Raw genomic sequence first — 18,580 nt, 5'->3', positions numbered from 1 at the left:
AATAACTATACTGTATTAATATAAAGGAAAAAAGGAAGGTCAAAACATGCCAGGGTGATTCCACTGAATAAAGAAAACCCTTGTCTAAAATTGAACCATAACAGGAATCCTGGTTGTTCCATGAGAATGATTTGAGCCATTTTGCCACTATCAGATTTGGAAACTGGAATTTTAGACAGCCAGAGAATGGGATGGCAGAGTATCTGTCCCTTTCCTTTCCATCCTGAGGGTTGTCTTTCAATCCCTTCACAAGCTATTTATACTTCTTTGGGGATGGAGTGAAGAGAAAGTAATGAAAGTGAAACACAAAATGGTCAGCTTAACTAAAGCCTTTTTTTTTTTTAAACAACAACAACAACATAGGTTTTAATGTATCTAGATTTTCTTTTGTCTCAAGTAGTAGATAATGAAATCTAATGGTACACAGTTGGACTCTAGCTATGAGATTATTTCCCTAGTTATATATAAAAATAAATTTCAGCAAATTACATTTATGTTTCTGTTTTCCCAAGGTGAAACAGAAAGACAACACTGAACATCAGGTATTCTAAATATTTCGCCATTGTTATCAATCACTAGCTCATGTTGTGGGGCTTTTTGTTGTTGTTTATGTGTTGTTATATTCTGTAGGATGAAGTTTTATTACTTGAATTTGAATGACTTGACCAAAATGTCTGATCTGTATAATTATATTCATTCTCAAATAGTTTGATGTAAATGGTAAATATATATGAATAAAAGGCCTTGACAGATTTTATTAAGTTCCAACTATGCACATGTTCAGGAAATTATTTATGCTTGCCCATCCCCAAACACACACTCTTTATTTTTTTTTCTCTGAATTTGATATTTTAATAGATATTTTTTGAAAAATATTTATTATATGTTTATTGAGAATATTGCTTTTCAATTTTAAAAACTGTATTTTGTTTTGTTTTGTTTTTAATTTCCTTTAATTCTTCATGGCATGTTCATTCTCATTCTTTTTTTTTATTTTATTATTATTATACTTTAAGTTTTAGGGTACATGTGCACAATGTGCAGGTTAGTTACATATATATACATGTGCCATGCTGGTGTGCTGCACCCATTAACTCGTCATTTAGCATTAGGTATATCTCCTAAAGCTGTCCCTCCCCCTCCCCACCACCCCACAACAGTCCCCAGAGTGTGATGTTCCCCTTCCTGTGTCCATGTGTTCTCATTGTTCAATTCCCACCTATGAGTGAGAACATGCAGACACACTCTTCTTTTTAAGTACAGTACCTGATAACTTACAGATACTAACATAGGCAATGGACAGACTGGTAGTGTTCGTTCTTTTAAAAAACTGAGTGCATTTCTAAGCATTTGTTTTCTTAAGCCAAGGCCTGAAACAAAAATTACAAATCTACTGCTTCAGGAACTAGGGAGATAATGTATTAATTCTAATGTTTTACAGTAATAAAATTCACTAAATATTTTACTTTTAACCTGATGATGATAAGCAGCAGCTGATTCTGATCCCAGCAGAGGATGAACCATAGTCAGGGCCAAGCTGAGATGGAAGGAGGACAGTGGCTGCTTGCTTTCACAATTGATACCACAAGGGAATGTGGGCTTAATGTTGCCAGATCTCCCAGTTTTTCAAGAGGTATCATAAATTTGGGTTTTTATATAAAATATTTCACACTTTACACATTGGCAATATAAAATGGATTTAAAAATCTTTCTGAACATTGCATGAGTCAGTGCTTAAGAGGGCAATGAAAACATATCTTCAGCCCAGATTTGGCCCATATCCGGCAGGCTCTGGTCTATATGCCAATTATGCTCAAAGCTATTTCTCCTGTCTTAAGCTTCAGTATCATATATAAATCTGCCGGGTGGACATTTTCCTGCATATCCCTTTAACTAATATGTTCAAAACAGCACTCATGGGCTCCCCTGCTCTTGGCCAAGCCTGCTCTACAACCAGACTTCCCTTGGCCCAGTGTTCTGTTCAAAGTCAATGACACGACTATGGCCCATATGGATACTACTATCTCGCTCACCTCTCCTTCAGTCAGCCACTAGATCCTCCCAAGTTCTCCTAAATATTCCTCTGTTCAACCTCAATTTCTGCTTATCATCTGTTTCTGTGATTGCAGCCTCCTAATGGTCTCCTGGTTGCCGGAATGGTCTATTGAAAATGCAGATATGATCTGGCTCCTCTCTTGCTCCAGTGTATCCTAAAGGCTGGTCTTCAACCACAGGATGAAGTTAAGCCTCACCTCCTCAGGGTGACAGAGCCCGTCTGTCTTTCCTTCTGCCTACCCGTCTAGTCCCATGTTATGCCGTCTCCCATCTTTCGTTCTGTTGACAGGAAATGCCTGGTTTTCTTAACTACACGTACACTTTGCTGACCTTGTGCCTTTGCTCATGCTGTTCCCTCTTTCTAGCATTCTCTTTTCCTCTTCTTTGTGTGACTTACTCTCATCTGTTCTGCAGAACTCCGCTTAGGCAGTATGTCCCCCCACTCTCGGCATGCATTTCTCACACAAGTTAACATATTGTGTTAAAATGACCTGTTCATCCATTAAGCTGCAGTGTTCCAAACTGCAGGATCCACACATAATTACCCTTTATTTCTCAGTTCCTAGCAGAGTTCCCAGTCAAAGGAAGGCAAGCAAAACCTATTTGTTAAATTAAAATGAACTATGTGGTCCTAGAATCCTCTCAGAGGGCAGCAGAGTGTATTAGTGTGCAGAGTGTATCAGTATGCAGAGTGAGGTGCAGGTTGAAATTCATCTGTTAAGACAGTGGAGGTATTTTGCTGCCCACTCCCTTTCTTACCAACTGCCCCGCCCCCCACCACACAAGGCTATTGTAAAAAAACTAGGCAATTAGTTGGTTGGCTGAGAAAACATTATCAGCTTTGGTTTAAAAAGTCCCTCCCTAGCTGACTTGATGCTTTTCCCCCAAAGACTTCAGGGAAGGTGTATATAGGACTCAATATTACCCAGTTAAGTATTTAGTTCATTGTGAGCTGCTACATGTGACTTTCAGTGGAATCCAGAAGCAGCAGTTTTTAATTTTTAGCATTTTCCTTGGGGCAACTTGACAAGGACCCTTGATGCCATTACTGTGGGACTCTCCAAGATGTCTGTTAATCCAGTTGTCCTCATTCACTACCTGCTGTTTGGAGAACACTCTAGAGGTGCCCTGAAGGTGCCCTCAGAAAACCCTGAAGCACAGGGATGGTAAGTAGGTTTCACCTCACATGTCATTTTTAATTAAATGGTAATGGCTCCAGCACAACAGTCAGCTCAAATCCCTGCTCACAAGGAGTCCATAGTCTAGCTTCAGAGGCAAACAAACAGAGAAGTTAAGGAAGGCAGCAAGGAAGGCAGGCACACAGGGCAAAATTTTAGAGCAACTAGTCAAAGTGGTCTCAGGCAATAAGGAACATGCACCAGAAAGCAAATCAATGCATTGCTTCCTCCTTCTTGAAAATCTTGCCACAAAAAGTGTCAATGGGCTTAAGCAATGTGGATAGCCAGACTACATTGAGGCACAAACCCTGTTACTCCAGGCATATGGGTAATCAGCAGTTGGTGACAGGCTCTCTTAAGGGCATTGTTCTAAAAAACCCCAGAAGGTAAACAAGGGGACAAAATGATATTTGGTTATAAACAAAGCTGTGGTAATGAATTGTATGTGTCAACTAATATGTTAGGGGTTGCCCAGATAGCTGGTAAAACATTATATCTGGGTGTGTCTGTGAGGGTGTTTCTGGGAGAGATTCATATTTAGAGCAACTAGTCATCTATTCGAATGAGTAGACTGAGATCATAATCAAGTGAGTTAAGAAGATCATGGGACTTCTTGGCTTCCATAATCACTCTGTTTGAATGGGTAGATCATCCTCCTCAATGCAGCATCATCCAGTCTATTGAGGGGCTGGATAGAGCAAAAAGGTGCAGAAAGGGCAAATTCTCCCCGTCCTCAGACCTTTGGTCTGAAACTGGATTATTCCTCCAGTTTTCTTGGTTTTCCAGCTTGCAGATGGCAGATCATGGGACTTCTTGGCTTCCATAATCAAGTGAGCCAGTTCCCAAAGTAAATCTCCTCTTATATATCTGTATATATCCTGCTGGTTCTGTTTCTTGGAAGAACCCTGAGTAATACAACAGTCTTTGCCATGCAATAGACTTAGGTTTGTAACCTTGAGAAAGTAACCTCAGAGCCTGAGTTTTCTATTGTGTAAATCAGGCAACAGTGCAAACTTCATAAGTTTCTTGTGAGAATTACGTGAGAAAGTGTTCATAGGTGTCTAAGCCTAGTGGCCAAGAACACTTAACCAATGTATGTGTGTTTCCTCTTTGAAGTCATTCATATTATTATGCCTAACTCTCCCTGGGAATTTGGGGGCAGCTTCATGGAGCAGGTATCAAAAGTGTGACACCAAGTCCAAACACTGGCAACTGAAATGGACCCAAAAGAGTGCAGCTTGCCAGGCATAGACACACATATTTCTTTTAGACCCTCAGCCCACAACTATTTTCCATCTGGCTGACGCTGCTTAGCTTCTGAGATCAGAGATTGGGTGCATTCAGCCTGCATCTATCTGCTATGACTGGGGTAAAATGACTTCAAACTTAGAATTCTTCAAGCACAGAGGCATGCCAGTTCTTTAATAAGATTTTCTGTAATTAATATTCATTCTTAGGTTCCGGGCTATAAAAAAATCAGCTTAAGCCCTATAAAAAGATGTTTATTCTAGCAACAGAAATGTTAGTCCTATTTGCATGTGCAATAATTTCCTTCAACAAAATAGTTTTGCTTTATTTCTAATTTGTAATCCATAATTTAATAAAGTAAATATAAGATGTAAAATAATTCTGCCTACCTTTAATATGTTTGATGTGAAAATATTAACAGTAACCTAAGCAGGCTCAAAAGTACTTAGTTATTGTTAATTGTCCCTTGTATATATTAATTGAAGCAAATTTTTGGTCATTTTTGCTTATAGAATTGGGAGGGGAGAGGATGAAGAAAAGGAAAAAGGCAATAACATTTATTGAGTGCCAACTACTTGCCAGAAAATTCATATGCCATCTTCATCTTCATTACCACCCTGGGAGGTCAGTAGAGCCATTCTGTTTGAAAAATGAAGGAATTCAAGAGCAATGAGTTTGCATGACAGGGGCGTTTCTTAATAAGCGGGATATACAGATGGCAGGGCCTTTGTTTTAACAGGGTGTGTCCATGTTACACTGCCTCAATAAAGAAACAAATGGGCTTTCAGAATGCTATACCAAATTCAGTCAAGGGATATCGAGTGCCCGGTGTTAAGTATGGCATCAAACCAGGCACTGCAAGAGTTAAAGAGATGCATGAAACTGGCTTCAGGGGTTCAGTAAGGAAGATCCACACACAGGTCTCAGGTGCTGAGACACAGGTCTCAGGTCCAGGAACTAATTACCTAGTACATCCATTAATGTTTGTTTACATATCTGTTTGTAGATACAATCATTACCTAGAGCAATTATTTTGGTGTCATTATTGGTAAACTAGACATACACTTAAATCTTCAAATTTCATTGCTATAAACATCTTCTATAATACTGGGAGCATATCCATATTATAGCACATATCTGTCCCCCTAAGTGGACTGTGATTTCCTTGAGGTAGGGTCGTGCTTTATTCATCTGTAGTGTCTGGAAACTATATGGTCTAGTATCTGATAGGTATTGAATACATATTTGTTGAATGATTTGAAGTATTGGAACAAAACATTTAAAAATATAAATAATTATTGTTAACAATATATGTCTACATCAGATTCCAATTTAAGAATCTATTTATTGCATTTACTTCCTACACATATGTATTTATTGTCAACAATCCATAATCATTGTCCAGAGTCCTTAACAACTGAATACTATTTTTCTCTGTCTCTACAGTTTAGTAGGTTTTGGCAAGTATACAGCAGTGATTATTAGATGTGTATTTCTTTTATTTCTCTGTTTTGAATTCTATTTCTCTAATTTGAATTCAAAATGATTTTCATCTTTGTTTCTAAGAGGCAGCCAGAGATTACTTCTAGAGTTAAAAGGAGAGCCCTCATTTGAACCCATTTGAGTATTTCTGATACTCAACCCCTTTGATTCATGGTTTAAATAAAGTTACAGAGTATGCATTATATTTTTCATGTACTGTGTTATGTTTTACCCAATGGGTTTTAGAAACAATCTTATTTTTAAAAAATGAGGAAGTACTGCTATGGTTTGAGTGTATCATCCAAAGTGCATGTGTTGGAAACTTAATCACCGATGCAAGTGCTGGGAGGTGAGGCTTAATAAGAGGTTATTAGGCCACCTCTTATTAGAGGATTAATGCTGTTATTCCAGAAGTGGGTTAGTTACCTTGGGAGTGAGTCCCTGCTAAAATGACTTTTTTGGCCCCCTTCCCCACTCTCTGTCACACTTTCGTCCCCTTTGACACAGAATAACTTGAGACCAGTTGTTCATTTCTTTCTGCTTATTCTGCCATGGTGTATTGTAGTAAGAAGGCTCTCACAAGATGCTGGCACCTTGATATTGGACTTCCCAGCCTCCAGGACTGACTGTGAGGAATAAATTAGTTTTCTTTTAAAGTTACCCAGTCTGTGTTGTTCTGTAATAGCAACACAAAGCAGACTAAGACAGAAAATTGACTACCAAGAAATGGGGCTGTTGCCATTATAAATACCTGAAAATGTGGAAGCAGCTTTGGGACTGGGTAGTAAATAGAAGCTGGAAGAATTCAGAGGAGCAGGCTGGAAAAAGCCTGGAATGCTGTGAACAGAGCACTAAGATCAATTCTGGTGAAGGCTCAGAAGATAAGAGCTATAGGGAAAGCCTGTCTTAGGAATGATTTAAGTGGTTGTGGTCAGAATCTTTGTAGAAATGTGGACAGTAAAGGCCATTCTGATGAGGTCTTAGATTGAAATGTGGAACAAGAAGGCATTGAAAACTGGAGGAAAGGTCATCCTTGAACAAAGTGGTGAAGAACTTGGCTGAATTGTTTTCATGCCTGAGGACTTTATGGAAGGCAGAACTTAAGAGCAATGAACTAGGATATCTGGTGGCAGAACATTTCAAAGCAAAATATTGGCAGAGCTATGTGGCTACTTTTAACTGCTTATAGTAAGATGCAAGAAGACAGACATAATTTAAAGACAGAATTTATAGTTAAAATGGAAACAGAATGGAAAGATTTGGAAAACTTTCAGTCTGACCTTATGAAGAATAAAAAAGTGTGACTCCAACTCAGAAGATCTGCTGAGTGGATTGAACCTAGCGAAGCCATAGGAGCAGGGCTGCCTGAGGCTTTGGGAGTCTAACCCCTACACCAGTGTGCCCAGGATGTGGAGCATTGAGTCAAAGGAGATTACTCTGGAGCTTTCAAACTTAATGTTGTTCTCCCAGTTGGGTTTTGGACTTACTTGGGACGAGTTATTTATTTCTTCCTGCTTATTCCTCCATTTTGGAATGAGAATATTTATTCTAAACCTGTTCTATCATTGTTTTTTTGGAAGTATGTAATTTGCTAACTTCACAGGCTCACAGCTAGAGAGAGAGTTGCCTCAGGATGAATTGTGCCTTGAGTCTCACCCATATCTGATTTAGATGGCACTCTGGACTTTGAATTTTTGAGTCGATGCTGGAGTGAGATAAGACTTTTGGGACTCTTGGGATAGTATGAGGGTATTTTGCATTGTTAGAAGGACATACATTTGGGAAGCTGGGGTGGAATTCTATGGTTTGAATGTATCTGCCAAAGTTTATGTGTTGGAAATTTAATTCTCAGTGCAAGTGTATTGGGGAGTGGGACCTAATAAGACTTCTTATTAGAGAATTAATACTGCAGAGGAATGGGCTTATCATTGTGGGAGTGGGTTCCTGATAAAAGGATGGGTTTGGCCCCCTTCCCAGCTCTTTTTGCATTCTTTTCCCCTTCTGCCTTCTGCCATGGGATGATGTAGAAGATCATCTCACAAGATGCTGGCACCTTAATATTGAACTTCCCATCATCCACAATTGTGGGAAATAAATTTATTTATCTTTTAAATTACCCAGTCTGTGTTGTTCTGTTATAGCAACACAGAACAGAGCAAGACAAGAATATTACCTATAAATAAAGCTGGCATAGTGTTACCTGAATAATTCTCATTTAATTGAATCTTATCTTACTCTTTTGAAAGGAAAACGGAGACTTAGACTTCTAAGTCCTCCTGCAGTTGCTGTGACTTTTTGATTTCTTAATAATATTACCAGCACAAAAATATGTTCTTAATAATATTACCAGCACAAAAATATGTAGCTGTGCTTTGTAGGTTGATATTTTTAATATGTTGAATATCTAAACTCTTATTTCTTTGTAATATTGGTGTTTTCATATATTGTACTATTTTCGTAGCCAATATTTATTGAATCATGATTATATGCTAAGTGCTAAGCTAGGTACATGATTTCCTCATCATGACAACATTAATCCGGAGACTTAAGTACTATCATTTTCAGTACTGTACTGATAAAGAAACTGAAGATGAGGAAGATTATATTGTTTGCCTAAGTTACATAGCTGGGAAGAGGCAGATCAAGGACTAAATTACTGTTTGCTTGAATCCAGGGCCTTAGTCTCCATGTTGTACTGTGTACTGCAAATAGTTGCTTACTGTGTATATTCTTGAGAGAATTCTTATGTCTTCACATAAAATTACAAGGACAAGTAGAGTTATTATATTTAGCAAAAAAGTAAGCATATGAGATTGTTCTGATTATTTGATTCAATTTGTACTTTATTTTTTTTACATTTGTATAGGTCCCTTTGCTCTGGAAAAATGGTGTCTTTGGAAGGCACTGAGAAAACATCCCTGGTTGTGGTATCAGATAAGATGCTTTTAACTGCATATAAATTTGTTATAACGAAATAGGCTCAAATAATTTATTATTTATTATCTCACATAAGCAGAAGCCCTGAGGTAAAGTGGTTCCAAGATCAAATAACTGAACAGGTCAGTGTCATCAAGAATCCAGATTTTTCCATCTTTCTGCCATTCTCAGTGTACTGGTACTTACCTTTTGACTTGATCCTCATTGCTTTAAGATGGCTGCAGCATCTCCTAGCATCACTACAAACTCAAAGGCAGAAAGAAGAATCATTTTCTGGAATATATCCAGCTATGGAAGTAAGGAAAAATGTCCCCAGAACTCCCCTGTGCCTTCCCCCTTAATGTTGCTTTTGCCCTAATTGTATCAGGTGACCGTCTAAAACTCAGTCACTAGGAAGGGGAATGGAATGATCATGACTGATTATGATTAGACTAGTTCAGCTTTATCTCCTCACTACCTGTTATGATCACCTCCCAAGCCTGCAAAGGAGCAAAGGAGTCCAGGCTCTCCTAAGACACATTGTCACCAGAAAGTGTAAAAAATAAAGGTTCTTCACAAAAAAGAAGAGAGAGAGAGAGAGAGAGAGAGAGAGAGAGAGTGTGTGTGTGTGTGTGTGTGTGTGTGTGTGTGAGAGAGAGAGAGTATTGGGGGTAGGGGTGTGTATGTCTCTTGGGTTAAAAGTAATGCCTAAAATTATTTTTTTGAGCAGGGTAAATCCAAGGGAAGATTGTCACATATACTCAAGTTTATGAACCAATAGTTTGGGACAATCATTTTAACATGGCAGTAGGGATCTAAATCACTATTAGTGGCAATTTGGCTACAAGGAGAATTGAAATAAGGATGATCAAAGACTATTATCAGCAGTTGACAGTACCTGACACCTTTCAAACAAAGTCCTTTATTTTCACTTTCATTCCTGACAAGTAGATTGTCACTGGAGTCTATATAGATGTCTTGGGGACACATGCACCTGCAGGTCATGTGGGAAAATGATGAGTGGGTCTTTGTCATTCTCATCTCCATTCATGAAATCAGTGAATAAGGTGCTAGCAGTGGTTTGCCTAGTTTAACTTATTATCTAGTACATTTCAGGATCTTCGTAAGTTTTATCCTTTGTTAACACAAATATTGAGAGGTTGATATGATAGAAAAACTCAAGAAAAATCTTTCAGGCCGCGTTGATGTAGGTTTAGAAAGATATTTTTCATCCTATGGCTATCGATCATTCAACTCTGTAGATAATGCTATCCCGCATGTAAAAAGGGACATTGAAAAGGAAAAAGGTAGCTTTTGCTTCAAAAAACTTATTACTGCCAGTGATAATCAATTACTTTTACAAACAAACTTATGGAATTAATGCAAGATTACGTACTTGAGCTTTTTCACCCTAGTCACTATAGGATACTCTGAGAGAATTTTAAACATGCTTCTGATTTAAATTATGTATTAATTGGTTCAGGCATCACATTGAAAGGCCTAGTACTAATGATAAAGCCAGGTAAGCAGTCTGATTAATGAAAGGAGCGGGGAAGACTTTGCTACAGGAGCTGAAGCACTTTGTCTACTAGCACTAATCATCATAATTTATTATGGGAAGCTTTTTCCATAGCCCTGAGTCATAGTTGTAATTCCTCTGTCTAGAAAGTATTGACTCACTTGTTTAAAAATACTTTCCAGGAAAAATGTTTATTTTAAAATTGAAATAAGAAAATATGCTTCTCTTATTATGAAAATGGAACCAAGAATTGAGAAGTTAGATGGGTTGCTTAGTGATATGTGTACACTTATTTGAAAATTTGGTTCCAATTAGAACAATAGATGCTGTATAGGGTAATCATTTTATATAATATTAACATGTTGGAAAATATTCCATTATTCTTGTAACTGCACTAAGTCCTTATCATTTTTATATTGTGAATGAGATTGTGAAGAGAATGGGGAAACCCAAGGATAGTGAAAAGGAGCTCACAGAAGACAGAGCTGGAAGGAAATTATGTACATTGACATTGTTATTGACTTGATCGTGTAAATGAATATAGTTTGCAATATAAACACTTTAACTACATCTTTCTGTTCCCCAACGTTGCTTGTTAGTTTTTCTATCACATGTGACTTAGAGACTTACTTCAGCTGTGTCTGTAACATAATATTTTTCTAGTCATGTTTATAACACAATGTTTCCATTTATTTCATGTTTTGGCCCAAATGAAGGAGTTGTTCAAGAAAGAGGTGGTTTACATGTGCCATGTTGGTATGCTGCACCCATTAACGTGTCATTTAATATTAGGTATGCATATGTAACAAACCTGCACGTTGTGCACAGGTACCCTAAAACTTAAAGCAGAAAAGAAAAAAAGAAAGAGGTGGTTTGACTTGTTCCACCTTTGCAGTTGCATCTTTGGATTCTCCTGCACCTCTCTTAAATTGTCTCTCTTCAATTTGTTTCATTCTTTTGTTTTGGCTATTATAATGTTTCTTGAAGCCTGGAACATTTCTGTTCTGTTTTCTTGACACCAAGTAGGATTGGATCCCCCAGGGCTGTGCATTCCCTGGAGACCGAACATTTTCAGCTGGCACTGCTAAGTTGAATATAATTGCCAGTCTCCGTCATTCATTTATAGCCAGGTGTAAATAAATATTTTCTAGGCAGAAGTTACAGAGTTTCCAATAAGAAGGGAACTGTCTTTTTTGGGGAAATTGCATTTCAATGGAAGCTTATAGCTTAAAGGCATTCATTAGAGGTAAAGCAAGAAAGAGATGGCTAAGATGCTTTGAGTTAGCAACAACATTTCTGTTATGTGGTAGAGGTGGACAGGTAAAAGTGAGGGACAAGGATGAAAGGGAAGTGAGAGCCAAATTCTTTGAAAGGATGTCCAGACCATGTTAGCAACAGGTATGACTAATACTGTATTTGAAAAAAAATTTTGCATTGCTATGATGTTAGTCTGTCAGCAGAAGATCAAGAACATCCAAGATGACATCTGGGTTTTATTTATTTGTTTAGTTAAATGTGTATTTGAGGAACATTTATAATATGTATAGTGCCCTTCTTATAGCAGTCCTCCTAGAAGAAGGATGCCTGAAGATATTCTTGAATAATGAGTAGAGATTAAATAGCCAGTGAAGAAGAGGAAAGATGAGAAAAAGAATTCAGGTGGTTCTGTAAAGCAGGAGGGTGGAATGCCCTGAATCATTTCTGTACCTCATCATGCTGGATTTGACATACCTTGCCAAGGTCGCTTGAAACAAGAGGTTTCTATTTTATGGGGAGTTAAATGATGATAACAGCAATATTATAATAAGTTAGGATAACTGTACCTTAGTGAATTCGTCCAATGTGGCAGATGCCGTTTAACTGTTTCACATATATCAGTTTTGTTTTATGAATCACCCTAACAACTTTTGAGGTAGACAGTATCGTGATCCTTATTTATATATGACGAAACTGCCACAAAAATAGCTAAGAACCTTGTCTAAGAAAGGCCATGTTGATAGTGTCCTTCACTATCATTTAGCTCACATATTTAAAGCTTTGTAATGCTGCCAAATTATACATAGACCCTCATGGAACTTACAGACAAGCATTGGAAGTAAAGATCATAGGGAAGTAAAGAAATATATATGTGTATTTACAATTTGTGATGAGTGCAAAAGTAAAGAGAACTGATTTGTGAGAAGAGAGACTGGAAGTAGGGAAACCTGTTGCAAGACCAGCAGAAGTGCAGGTGACAGACAAATAGCCACAATTTAGACTAGAGTTCGAGCTAGTGGAGAGGCATTGGGAAGCAGGGATGGCTTGATAAAGGCTTTAGAAAAAAAATTTGCTAATGCCATCAGCATGCTCTTCTGTAGTCCTCTGGAATCCTGGGGGAGGGGGAGATGGAAAGGGAAAAGGAGAGAGAGCCCTGTTTGGTTCATGTTTTTATTCAGCTGTGTCAACTGTGGCATAGGAGCAAGGTTTTGTCTCTAGCCCAGCTCAAATGGATTATATTTTTATCAAGGCTTAACCACATCTTCTATATTATTAATAATATTAAAAGGCCAGGCATGGTGGCTCACACCTGTAATCCTAGCACTTTGGGAGGCCAGGGCGGGCGGATTGCCTGAGCACAGGAGTTTGAGACCAGACTGGGCAACATGGTGAAACCCTGTCTCTACTAAAATACAAAAAATTAGCTGGGTGTGGTGGTGCATGCCTGTAATCCCAGCTACCCAGGAGGCTGAGGTAGGAGAATTGCTTGAACCCCAGAGGTGGAGGTTGCAGTGAGCTGAGGTTGCACCACTGCACTCCAGCTTGGGCAACAGAGCAAGACTCTATCTCCATAAAAAAAATAATAATAATATTAAAAATACCATCCAAGTTTTATTACACTGCATGCTGCCGCTCTTCTTCAGTTTGTTTCATATTTTCTTCCCATGACTAGAATAACCTATATCTGTAATAAGTAGTCAAGTCTTTTTCACAAAGAAAGTGGGGGACATCTGTGTTCTAAGTTCATCCTTGGATGTCTCATCTTCCTCTTGTCAGCTCTCAGTATTTTCTGCTACAGAGTTTCTCAGACTTATCCAGGTTTTACTCAATATCCTGATTGCAATTTGAGTTCTCATGCATGTCCTCCATGAATAAATTAATCATGTAAATCCTACATTCAGCTAGTAAAAATGGGACATCAATGTGGTCTAAGACAAAAGAGAGCCCCACTTAGCTCTACGTTTAATAGGTACAGAAAGCCAAAAAGATATAAAGCTATAACAGGACATTCTCCTGGAAAATAAAAGGAAAGAAATGCAGTATGTCCTTGATTGTAAATAGTGCGTGTCCTCCCCTGCAATTTAATGTTGCTGAGATGAACATGGGTCTTACATTTGATAGCATCATAGAATTAAAAAAAGACAGTAGCCCCAACAGCTCTGACTCCAGACTCCTACACTGAAATGATGAATCCAGAATAAGAGCTCCTCTGTTTACATTGAAAGGCCTCATCATCAGAACTGATGACACGGTAACTGAGTGTGGAGTGTGTGTGTGTGTGTGTGTGTGTGTGAGAGAGAGAGAGAGAGGAGAGAGAAGGGGTGGAGAGAGAGAGAGGAGAGAGAAGGGGTGGAGAGAGAGAGAGAGAGGAGAGAGAAGAGGGAGAGAGAGAGAGAAAGAGAAAGAGAAAGGGAGAAAGGGAGAAAGGGAGAAAGGGAATCGTGTGGAGGATGACTCACACTTCTGGCCCTAACTGTGCTGCTGGTGGCCAAGTTCAATGAGATGAGCTCCTTTGGAGAGGAATTAGGTTTGTAGGTCAAATGGTCAGTTCAATTTTAGACTGTGTAGGATGAGCTTTCTGTAGAACACCAGGAGGCAGTTCGATGTGTAAATCTGAAGCTCATGAGAGGGGCCAGGACAGAGATGGATTTGGGTATTGGTAACGTGTTAGGGAGCAGTTAAAGCTGCAGTTGCATTTGCACCCGGTGCGTGAGGAGTGCTGAGGACACATGTGATGATGAGTGATGAGGGCACACATGATGATGGGTGATTTTCCTTTGTGATCATCCCCTTTTAGAGGTTGTAAATGCAGAGGCTGTCCTTGGGGGATGTGAAAGAATGGGAGTACAGTGACATACGCCATACTAATTTAGGGTTGAATTTATAGTTTGGATTATCTGTTTTAACCCTAAGCATTTGATTACGTTTATCAGAGAGTTTTAAAATCCCTGCTTTGCAGACCCCAATGCCTCTCTAGTACTTAACACAGTACATGGCCCATGGAAGGTGCTTAGTAACTAGTTGTTGGAAAAATGTTAAGGAAGACACTGCACCATAAAAATTAGATGGTGCAATTTTTATGTTGATGTTAAAACATCATCACAAAGCAGTACATGGTTAATGAATTAAAAATAGACACAATTCCTAGTAGCCTTAGTCAGTTAGCCAATATGGGTACTATTCTTTAATCTGACTTGTGGTGTAGTAAATAGCAGGCTATCTACATATCAGCACGGAACCAGAGTGTCAAAACATGTTAAACATGAAGTAGGTCTTAAGATTTCAGTTTGAGTCCAATTCAGAAACTTTTTGGGAGGAATTTCTTTGCTTGTAATATTTTTCAAAAGTCAAACAAGGTATTACTATGATTTTTGGCACCAGCTGTTAATTTTACATGCTGATGCCTTCTTAGATTCACTGTCTTCCAAGGCATCACAAGATTTCAACAATGGATGAAAAGTTGCCAAAGCACTATCCCTGTATCATGACCACCATCTTAGCCTCAAACTGAAAATCTAAACCAGTATCCTGCCCAAATGGCTCTTTGCAAGGATACTGGCAATCAGAAGGGTTCCTCTTTTGGCCTCTGCTTTGGTTGGTAATACTTCCTCTGGGGAAGAGAAATAGCTCATAGTATAATCTACTAAGGCCCACAATTTCTTGAGTATTTCAGGCTGTCCTTTCCAAAGCATAAGATCAAGGAATAAATCTCCACCACAGAATGTCATGAACGACATCAGCCAGAGCCTTTGTGAAAAAGAACTGGCATTCTGCAGATATACAAAGGCAGACATAAAGCCTCGACACAGACATATATAAAAATCATGTCAGGAAGCCAAACTTAAAATACTCAAAAAATAAAAGCATTTGCTTTGTAGTGACCTTAATGGTAACCTCTTTTCTTTACTAGTAGATATTACCAGCATAAATTAAAATCTCCTTGCTAAAACAGCATATTTAAAATCTTCAAGGCAGGTAGTGATTTGGAAACTTTGGGTGTGTATGGTTTTATCCCCTCAATTCCTTGCTGAGAGAGCTTTGGGATTCATGTACTTTCAGTTTTAGTGAACATTTCTGAATCTACAAGTTCTGACCTAATTTCTTGATTGGGAATTTGCATGTTATCTGCATTAAAAACACATTAGTGAATCCTGACCTTGAATTAGTGTACCCGAATAACTAGTTTCACATAGTTCTTCTAACTTTTTGATAAGTGAAAACAAATGAGAAAAGCTTGCAATACAACTTGCTTTGAATGGCCATATATTGTGAAACTTGCTAAGGCTTGTATAAAGAAGACAGAAAGCTAAATCAGCCCAGCTCTGTATGTATGACACTTATGAAGAAAGAGTACTTGTTCTAGAAATAAAGCTAAATTTACTTATGCCAGAAAAGCCTGCCTCGGGAGCAGAGTCATAAGGGCAAAATTATTTCAGAATAGGGATGGACTATTTCCAGTATAAAAGTAACTTTCTGATGGCCTTCCTTTAAGACTTAGTTCCTCTTACAGTCTTACTCAGAATAAGGTTCCAGTTTATGGGGAGGAAAATTGTTGCTTGAATGGCTAAACTCATAGTTAAACTCTTCCAAGAATTTAGCCGGTTTGTGTGTGTGCTTTAATAAAGTGAGAATAATTCCTTAAATCATTGACTAGGTTAGATTTTGTTTTCATCTGTAATAGTTAACTTCATATATAATGGATTTGTCTGACCGATAATTTTCATTTAATTTTGATGTTTGTTAACATATATGCCTGATTGGGTACTGAAATGTTAAGAGTCAGTTTATTCATAAAGAAAATGGTGTCCTTAAGTTTAGACAGCTTCATAATGGATGAAAATAGAATCTGTTGAAATTATATTATCTCTATATAGTATGAGAAAAATAAGCTACTCTTTTAATTATGTAGCTTCCTGGATGGAGCTCTGGGATATAAAATACATGGAGCCTAAGAGAACACACAGCAACTTGAGTCAGTATTGTCAAATGAATGTACAAATGAACAACAATAAAACCACATAATGAAAAGTTTTCCCCTCATTTAATTCTAATATGCTATAACACAAGTATGTTATTGGGAGTCTTTTCACATGTAATTAAACTATTGAGAGACAAAAAATTGAGTAAACTGAAGGCCAGGGAAGGACAGATAAAAGAATACTAAATTCCACAGAGCATTTTATCAGCTTACCACTATTCTCTCCGTAGTCTGATAATAAGATGAAAAAAATAGAGTACTTAAAGGTCTGGTGAAAGGCTGCATATAACTGAATATATCTTATTAATTAAAGAAGCAGCATTTTTATTTTCAAAATGTAGTTCGTGCTTTTGAAAAATGCACCAATAATTTCTAACACTTGGAAGACAGCCACCTGCAGCTTTTCTAGTCCTTTCTGACCTGACCTACATTGTTAAATGAAGGCGTGCTTTCTAACAGGTTTGATATCACAACAGTTTGCTCTTTCTCTTTGCTGAGTGTTTTCACATAATTATTTAAAAGCATGTCTTTATCACCCTCAAAGTGCCAAACTCTTCTATGAATGACAATCCTCTGCCTTAGGATAATTTCTTATATGATGTAATTATATGTGGCGAGAGCTCTTGCAATGTTAATCTTTGAACTTTCTTGTATGTGACCCTCCCCTTATTCTGTTATAGGTATTCCCATTGCCCTAAGGAGAAATAGGTTTATAGCAGAGTTGCAAAGAGATTTATAGTAGGAAGAATACTTTTAATTTGCTAGATATTTTGTTGAGAAAATGTCTTGAAAATTAAAAGTTCTGAAACAGAATTGATATTCTCCAGTGCCCCGAACTCACTGAGCTTTATCTAAGCTACCCTTATGAACATGCCCTTATTAATGTGCCTGGGGTCTCAGAAGACTCCTGACCCGGGAGTGAGTTCCTTGGTCCCCAGAAGGACAGTGATGATGACGGAACAAAAAGTCACCAGGACTTATTCATGGAAAGGATTTGAAAGTAGAGAAAACTTGTTCCCTTTAGGTTTCATACTAGTCTTCTTTGGCCTTCTAAGTGTAGGACAAAAAATCAATTCCAAGAGTGATTCTCACTCCCATTGGCCAAGAAGATATCTTAAAATAACAAGAAAAGCATTGTACTGGGGCGATAAACCTTCCATTGTAAATGAATTGCCCGTTCTAGATTGTGATGAACATTCATTAGTAGCCAGAGAAGTCATGTTAGAATTGCAGATGCACAAAGGACTTCAGAGGTCACTCACTTTCACATTCTACTCAACACCAGAATCCTCTCTATACCATATATGACCTGGCATTTGTCATTGATTATACTTTCTCCATGAATAGCTTCACCAGTGACTCCTCATTCATATGCCCATCTTTTTCATTGTTGATACCTCTGGTTGCTAAGATCGTTGTCCTACTGCCCACCACTAGTTTTACAGTCTGTATATTTTACATCTGGAATAAGACATAATGCATTATTGAGTTGAGTTGAAGGCCCTACTTGTTAGCAAGCTAGGAATGATTTTTTTTTAATTCAGTGGACATATATTTGGGTGGAATTTATTGCATTTTTGATATAGTATCTTATTAACACCTAAAGATCTATCTGTGAGAAAGAAGAAAAAGTTATTGTCTTTTCAATTGATGTAGAAACTGAAGCAGAAAGAAGTAAATTTCACAGTATCACAGAATCAATGGCAAGGTTGAGAGCAGATGGGGGAGGAGCCTTTTCAGTGGAGTGGGGGTTAAGAAGGGAGATCATAGTCAGAAAGCATGTCTTCTAGAATCTGGTTACGTCAGTCGCCAAGTCGTTGCATTTTGATAATATGGAATATATTTACTTGAAACATCAGAAAAAGTGCCCGGTAAGGAAGGCTCCTTGAATAATTAAACTCGCATCACAGGTCAAAATTACCAAAAAAGAATAGGTTGCCATGTAGT

General features: G+C 38.0%; 2 long non-coding RNA genes across 2 annotated transcripts in view; both read left to right on the top strand.

Annotated features, from left to right (window-relative positions):
- Positions 1–18,580, top strand: part of LOC129060012 (uncharacterized) — a 162,187-nt gene that overhangs the window by 83,566 nt on the left and 60,041 nt on the right. The window lies entirely within an intron of this gene.
- LOC129060011 (uncharacterized) lies at positions 1,488–9,197 on the top strand. The gene is made up of 5 exons (XR_008526318.2): positions 1,488–1,633; positions 2,130–3,221; positions 4,994–5,105; positions 8,830–9,022; positions 9,115–9,197. It is a non-coding gene; the product is annotated as an uncharacterized LOC129060011 (long non-coding RNA).

Source organism: Pongo abelii, chromosome 5, assembly GCF_028885655.2.
Source record: "Pongo abelii isolate AG06213 chromosome 5, NHGRI_mPonAbe1-v2.0_pri, whole genome shotgun sequence".
NCBI classification, from domain to species: domain Eukaryota; kingdom Metazoa; phylum Chordata; class Mammalia; order Primates; family Hominidae; genus Pongo; species Pongo abelii.
Note: the sequence above shows the minus strand (reverse complement) of the source record. Positions and strands in the feature narration are given on the sequence as shown.